A 7,500-nucleotide genomic window follows, 5' to 3' on the forward strand; every position below is an offset into this window, starting at 1 on the left:
ACCTTCGGCCTTCTCCGGAACGTTGTAGAATACTAAATTATTCCTCCGCGACCTATTGCGAAGGTCTTCCATTTCGCGTTCGAGATCTTTAAGCTTGTCTTTCTCTGCCTTCTCTTCCAGCTTTCCTTTCATTTCAGCTAGTTCGCTGTTTGTGTAGTTCAATCCATCTTCTAATTGATCGACCTTTCCCTTGACTGTGCTTATATCATTTTCAATTCTGATTGAGCGCTCGTTGATTTGGTCCAATACATTTAGCTTATCTAATTTCGCTTGCAAATCTTTCAAAATGGCGTCGTCAACGAGCACGTGGGATGATTTCTCTCCTTCAGAACTCGACACACGCGAACGCTTTTTTTCACCTGACTTTGGTGGCATCTTCGCAGATTTCAAATAAGGTAAATTAGGAAGTAAAAACTTGTAGTATTAGGCGAGTAATTATCTGTCTTCCTTCGCTTATGTCGGAGAGCTAAGAAAACAAGTCTATCCCATCGGCTGTCTCGCCCCAGTCCCCTCATAATAGTAATAATAATAATAATAATAATAATAATAATAATAATAATAATAATAATAATAATAATAATAATAATAATAAAACTTTATTTCCTCTCGATAATGTTTTAAGCTGAGTAGCTTGTGGGGTCGTGCAGAAATGAAGTCAAATCCAATGAATACATATTAAATCATACTGGTTTTTGAGGAGAGGGAAAAACTAGAGTAGCCGGTACAGAGTATTGAACCAACAAACTCAACCCACATATGACGCCGGATCTGGGAATCGAAACCGGGCCACATTGGTGGGTGCTCTCACCACTGCGCCATCCCTGCACCCCTCAATGATAGTCGATAGTCGGAACAGGGGAGACAAGGTCCTTCCATGGAGCAACGACAATCTAAAATCAATGGTTTGATGTTGTCCTTTAGCAACATATTTTAGAAAAGCTGAATAAACTGTTTAGACCAAGCTTTTCTACGGCATCAATAGGGAACATCATCATTATTATCCAATCAACCCTTATGAAAAAAGTGTCGAGCCAATCATTTCTTGCCACGTCTAATAACATCAGTTATCGTATGGTATAAAGATATTCCACTCAATTCCAAGACTTCATTTTCACAGGATGGAGGCCAGCAACGAAGCTGCACGTCAGCCACTGGAACATATTGCATCAAGACATGTGAAACCTCTTCAGGGAAATGGAAAAAGTTATTTCCTCACTTCAGATTTAAAGAGGATAGAGGAACTCATCAAAGAGACTACAGAAAATCCTGATGTTATAAAGCGACATCGAACCAGAAATGACAGAGAGGTAAAAACAAAAGCATTCCAAACGGTAATTGGAGTACACGGAATTACATGTGAACCATGTTACAATGTAACTGTAATTTTCAACCGCAAAGACAAGGAAATCATCACAGCATTTCCAACCATATGACTGTGTCAGCAATGGGGGTGCAGATGGAGGAAGTGTTAACGATAGTAGTGAAAATAGAATGGGGCAATGAAGATGAACTCAAGACGAAACACGATGTGATGATGAGGATGATGATGAGGAGAAGATGAACCATGGGAAAAAATGACATTTTGCGTCTTTATGGACAGACTTCAAGGACATGCTAGGCAAAGCCCAACTAAGATGGGTTGGCCTTGTAGTGCGCATGGAAGACACTCGCATATTTAAAGCTCTTTTCTCTGGAAATAGTTTTGTCATCCAGACTGAGGCTGTCTTGAGACCCAAAGAGAAGCCAAGCTAAATTCTATATTGGTTGGGTCAAGGCGTTGTCCACTATGACACTGACTCGGTTATTTTCACTGTAGAGATTCAGCAAAAAGTTTCATCTCCTAGATGGCTTGATAGCTCCGAATTAAGAGCAGAGCAGTGCAATTCATACGATCACGAGTTCGAGTCCAGCTTATAAATAAAGCATGAATTTTTTTAGGCTTACTTTGAAACTGGTCAAGTTGCTCCCAACTCGGTGTGGTGATCATTCTCGCCTGCGGTCAATTAACCCGCAGTTCTGTCCTGCTCGAGAAGTCCGCAAAATCTTCAGTGTTCCATTCCTGATTTTATCACGAGAGCCTCATCTCATCTTCAACGGTTCTGCAAAGAGAAATGTAGTTTCTAACTTAAAAAAAGAGAAGAGCAAAATTTTAGCAAGTTCATTTGTCAATGTACAGCTGTAGTGATGCCATGCTAGGAATTGAGACTTTTAAGAACTACATGTACGACGCTGCGACGTTAACAAGATATATATATGCCACAAAGGATGTATATTTTTATTCCATTTTTCCACGTACCCAAAGGCTGTGGAACAAACTCCCGAAAGACATTGTTGAAAGTAATTCTTTAGAGACATTTAAGACTGATATTTCCAAGTATTTTATCGAGTCATTCTTTAGAGACATTTAAGACTGATATTTCCAAGTATTTTATCGAGTCATTTACATATAGCGATATGTCTTGTTTACAAACATTAACGTCGCATTTCTTTTGATATTCAACGGACCAAAAGAAGTCATTGTTTCGACAGCCATTTAGGATACGGTTGGCATATCAATAACGACGTGATGTTATTTTCATATTTATTTATATATTTATTTTATTTCTTATATATTATGCTTGTGTAGATAAAGTTTTTATTGTTATAATTTGGTGTATCGAATGCTATTCTGGAAACAGTTAATTAAAAATGTGCTTTACAAAGTCATTTTGCTGTCTTTATTTACATGCGTTCAGCTAAGTCGGACTTACGACAAAGTGCATCTAACAGGAAGTACGATGAGCTCTCCATCAAAGAACTTAACCCCTTGAGACTGAAAAATGTCATTTCTGACGATTGAATGACTGAAAGAATTAGTCAGGAATTGAATTCTGACGGCACGATAGAGAGGCTCGCGGGGTGTCACAGGACTAGTCAAGGGTATTTCACACTTTCGGTGGGAGCCTTAGGTCATTCTAGGTCAGTCAGTCTCCCTGTCTGTTTACTTTTTTATGATGCACTGTTTTAATTATTTTCACCCTTTGCTCGGGGTTTTGTGCTGCTGTATTAGATGAGGAATACGTTTCCACATGTTTTTTGGGCACGTCTAAAGGGTGATTTTTTAGTGGTTTTCGTATCTGGCGTAGCACAACTTCTATAAGATTACATTTCACTTTAGTTATTATAGTAGGCTTGTCTTGCATTTGTAGTTTAACTTTAGTTATTATAGTAGGATTGTCTTGCATTTGTACGGCTGACTGACACATGCTAAATAAACTTTCACTGGAAGCTCGTTGCAGTGTAGTCAGAATTAAAGACAGCAAACGCCAATAGAGCAACGAAACTTAAACAAAGTTCATGTATGTCTTACGAAGGTATTAGCTTAGTTTAGTTTAGTTTAGTTTACTTGAGTTTAGTTTAGGTTAGGTTAGGTTAGGTTGGGTTAGGTTAGTTTAGTTTAGTTTAGTTTAGTTTAGTTTAGTTTAGTTTAGGTTAGGTTAGGTTAGGTTAGGTTAGGTTAGGTAAGGTTAGTTTAATTTAGTTTAGGTTAGTTTAGGTTAGGTTAGGTTAGTTTAGTTTAGTTTAGTTTAGTTTAGTTTAGGTTAGTTTACTTTAGTTTAGGTTAGGTTAGGTTAGGTTAGGTTAGGTTAGGTTAGGTTAGGTGAGTTTAGTTTAGTTTAGTTTTGTTTTGTTTACTTTAGTTTTGTTTAGTTTAGTTTAGTTTAGGTTAGGTTAGGTTAGTTTAGTTTAGTTTAGGTTAGGTTAGGTTAGCATAGTATAGTTTAGTTTAGTCTTAACCATTTGCGGATGTAATTACAAAGTAAGGCAGCACTTTCTCCTCAGTTATTTTAAGACCCTGAGTGTTGGTCCGGCGGAAGTCGAACTCACGACCTCCCGCATGGCAGCCCGATGGGCAACCAACTGAACCACCGGTGCGCAGTCTCTGGGATCAACACAAGTTGGTCTTTCTGTTGAGAAATAGACAACTTACGTTTCAAGTTGCAAACAACGTGACAATTCTTTGGTCGTAATATGGCTACTTTGAAGGTTACTAAATGATCCTTTTTTGAACTTTGCTGCTCGGGGGTTCCTGATGAGTGGCCCATCAGGCCGGCGCTTATCTTCGGTTTCCTTAGCATGAAGCGACTAGGAGTATTTATACTGGGATGGGATGCTAGTCCATCGCAGGGTTACCCCCAGCATGTTGCCGGTACCCATTTATACACCTGGGTGGAGAGAAGCACCGTGAGAGGAAAGTACTAGTGTCTTGCCCAAGAACACAACACAATGTCCCCGGCCAGGACCCGAACCCGGACCATTCGATCCGGAGTCATATAAATTATTTCATAGTTGATGAGTGCGTACGATTTTTATTCACGAGTTGTGAACGATCGCGTAAACGAATGAGTGAACGAAGCGAACGAGCGAGTTTAACGATCCTTCACGACGAGTGAGTAATAAAAATCGTACAAACGAGCCAACCATGAAGTAATTTGTTTATTATATAAGTACAGAGATCATAAAGTTAACGAGGTAAGCTTAAGTGTTAATCGAGATGCAATCAAACCACCGATCGTGTGACATGAATAAAAGCTCTAAACAAATAGCAAAATACTTTGGAAATAAAAGAAATCTTTACCTTCGATACCTCACTTGAGAGCGATACTGGATGTGCAGAGAAAGAAGTTCACCATAATTCTTAAAATGCATATGGGTCGTCTGAGGTATTGTCTTTGGACAGAGGATGAAAAACTGTCTAATACTTCTCTCTACGATTTTTGATTTTATTTTATTTGCTTGTTTCTTGCTTATGTTGTTTCAAATTCACCAATTGATTTTTTCAGCAATGGCAACACCATCTTGGATTTTGCGTTGGGCAAAATCCATGGGCTTATTAGCCTGGAAAGACCACACTGCATCAGGACTCAAGATGGCGTAGATATCGTGAAAAGGTCAATTCACTGACTAAAATACATGTCAGTAACACATTGCTTTCCTGCATAGACCTAATCGGCTAACTCAATGTTGTACCCAATTCAAATCTCCCGGGACTAAGATTCTTTGTGTCTTATATTTGCATGATAATGTCGCATTCATATTTAAATGATATGGAAATACCTGGAACAAAACGTTTTATTCCCAAAGGGTTTGAATTGGGTACAACATTGAGTTAGCCGATTACGTCTATTTGATCCAAACACAGATTCATTACCTTGATTAAAGTGAGTAGGATCAACTAATTCATTAAAATTGATAGAACCTTGATGCTTGTTCACATCACTCCCTTGGCTAATATCTGCAATAACTGCTTTTGCTGGATCAAACACTCTAGGCCCAGGGTTCTCCTCGAAATCGTTTGACATTCTCTCAAGAACAGTGCGAGAATATTGTAGCACAATTTTAGTTAAACATACTGTCACTTCATTCTCACATCTATACCGCTGTATCAAGCATTTTAATGTTGGTAAATAGAATACACTGGGGGTAAAAATAGGTTATGTATACCAATTCTGGCTCCATACTGTTCATTTGTGGCACCCATGTTCAAGTTGCTGCTGTTGCTACTGCACAATACTAAATACAGTATTGGAGTACACAATTATCAATAAACTGCAATGCTAGCTTCACAAGAACCAAAATGGCTCTTGACATCTTCTTGAGTGTAATTAAAATTAAAATGAAGTAAAAAAAAAAAAAAAAAGTAAAGTAAAGTGGTGCATTTATATAGCGCCCTTTCACTAATGTCTCAAAGGCGCTTTACAATGATCAATTTACCCCCAGCGGACTGGAAGCATATACAGGCGCAAATTGCAGCCGCTTCTAAGCAGTCCATGCATGCTGGTACTCATTTTACCGATCTCGGAAGGATGGAAAGCTCAGTAAACTTTAGCGGGAAAGAAGGTCGCCAAATATTACAGTCTCGGCAGAGCTGGGAATGGAACCCGGGACCTTAGGGTTGGAAGGCAGAGATCTTACCACTGCGCCAACTCCTCCGCTCTATCAGTTTGAAGTACTAAACTATTATTTTACACATTGTTTTGCAATGGCAAGTTCACAGCAAACAAATATACCTTTGAGGTAATTTTTCACTGTAATTCAAGTTAGGTTTCGTTGGTTCTCTTCACCATCTCTTTAGCCAAGAGAGTATGAAGGTAAGAGAGGTAATCCCTCATATTGGCCCTATTCCCATCGTAATCCCTCTTAAGTTATTTTAAGATCTCCTGCGAGATCCGGTATTCCCACGAGGGTTAACTGATAGCCTATCATATGTTGCCCCTTTTGCGATTCATTGCGTGAGAATTCGCTCAGCTGTCAACATTGGTAAAATGGGCACATATGATTGGCTATCAGTTAACCCTCGTGGGAATACCGGATCTCGCAGGAGAGCTAAAAATACCTTACGAGGGATAACAATGGGAATAGGGCCAATATGAGGGATTACCTCTCTTATCTTCATACTCTCCTGCTTTAGCTTAATACATATACTACGGTGGCCCAGAAGGCTCACACACAAAACACAAAAGAAAGCGCAAATAAAAAAAATGAAAACGCAAACAAAGCAAAGGAAACACAAAGAAAAAAAAAAAGAAAAGGCAAATAAAAAAAACGAAAACGCAAACAAAAAAGCGTAAATAGGCCCATAAAACGTCCAATACATAACAAGTTTCAACGTTATATAAATCACACCAAGTGTCATTCTAAAGCATCCGTATACCACGTTTGCCTACGAGAACGCCATTTACCCTCATCTACCGTAAGCTGGCCGCTGTACCCACATGTACCTTAATTTGAGCGCTTTATACCTCGTTAACCTTCTTCTACCACAAGCTAACCTCGTTCTACCAACCCCCATCTATTCTAAGTTAACCGCTTTTAGCCTCAGCCACCCTAAGTTGGCCACTTTATACCTCGTAAACCTTCATCTACCCCAAGTTAACCTCCTTCTACTGCGTTAACCCTAATCTACTCTACGTAAACCACATTTACCCTCATCTACCCTAAGTAGGCCACTATATACCTCGTTTACCTTCATCTACTCCAAGTTAACCTTGTTCCACCACGTTAACCCTCATCTACTCTACGTTAACCACGTTTACCCTTATCTACCCTAAGTTCGCCGCTTTATACTTCGTTGACCTTGATCTACCCCAAGTTAACCCCCGCGCCTTCTACTTCGTTAACCCTCATCTACTCTAATTTCTTAATTTTGGCGTTATGTTTTGAAAAAAACTAGGAAGTTTAAGCGTACTAAGCTATTGGGGTAATTGCTATGTGTAACCATAATTAATAGAAATCACAACAGCGCCTTTCTTACGCTTATTTGCAACGGTACACCATGGTGATCCGTTCATTGCTAAATGATTTCAGTACACTTGTAATTAATTTACCGACAACGGTCGCCATGATGTACCATGACATTTTGAAGGGAAAAAAGGCTTATTGCTTGAAAATGTCTCTACCGTTAAGTTGTGTTGTAGTGCTTATTTTCAAGTAATAAATCGGCAAAGAAGACCGATTTAA

The sequence above is a fragment of the Montipora foliosa genome, chromosome 9 (assembly GCF_036669935.1).
Source record: "Montipora foliosa isolate CH-2021 chromosome 9, ASM3666993v2, whole genome shotgun sequence".
Lineage (NCBI taxonomy): Eukaryota > Metazoa > Cnidaria > Anthozoa > Scleractinia > Acroporidae > Montipora > Montipora foliosa.